The sequence below is a fragment of the Mastomys coucha genome, unplaced genomic scaffold (genome assembly GCF_008632895.1).
Source record: "Mastomys coucha isolate ucsf_1 unplaced genomic scaffold, UCSF_Mcou_1 pScaffold3, whole genome shotgun sequence".
Classification (NCBI taxonomy): Eukaryota; Metazoa; Chordata; class Mammalia; order Rodentia; family Muridae; genus Mastomys; species Mastomys coucha.
In genome coordinates, this window is record NW_022196909.1 from 5,332,334 (window position 1) to 5,333,140 (window position 807).

Below are 807 nucleotides of genomic sequence, written 5' to 3' on the forward strand. Positions count from 1 at the left end.
TGAGTTACTGAGCTCATAGCAGTCCACTTACACTCAGAACGAGCCTCACGCCTTCTCCCTCGCTGGCTCATAGCATGCAGGTGATGCCCTCAGCAACTTATTTGTAGCAACTTAATTCCTTAATTGGTAATCCTGTTTCCAACATCATTTTGATACTTTTTCTTTTTTCTATTTCACCCCTTTCATGTTTTAATTTATTTGAACACATGCAATGTGGTTAATATGGAAAACCAAAACAAAAAACAAAATAAACATGCCACAACCTTTTTTGTTTTTAAAGTAGCTCTTAATTACTTAGAAGTCGCCATATCCTTGGTTTCCTGCTGTTGTTCTAAGATGTGTGCCCATTTATTTTTGTTTCTTCTTCAATATATGACCTGTAACCTATATTGTGGTTTCTGGCTTGTCTCCAGTGTGTCTACGAACTCTTCCCCTCCCCCCTTCTTTTCTTCTGGATATTGAAGCAAAAAGATTACAAAGGAAAAGGAGAACACAACTAAGGTTTACCTGAGTATGCCTCTCTCTCACCTACCTGCGTATGCCTCTCACCTACCTGAGCATGCCTCTCTCTCACCTACCTGAGTATGCCTCTCTCTTACCTACCTGCGTATGCCTCTCACCTACCTGAGCATGCCTCTCTCTTACCTACCTGAGTATGCCTCTCTCTTACCTACCTGAGTATGCCTCTCTCTCACCTACCTGAGTATGCCTCTCTCTTACCTACCTGAGTATGCCTCTCACCTACCTGCGTATGCCTCTCTCTCACCTACCTGCGTATGCCTCTTACCTACCTGCGTATGCCTCTCT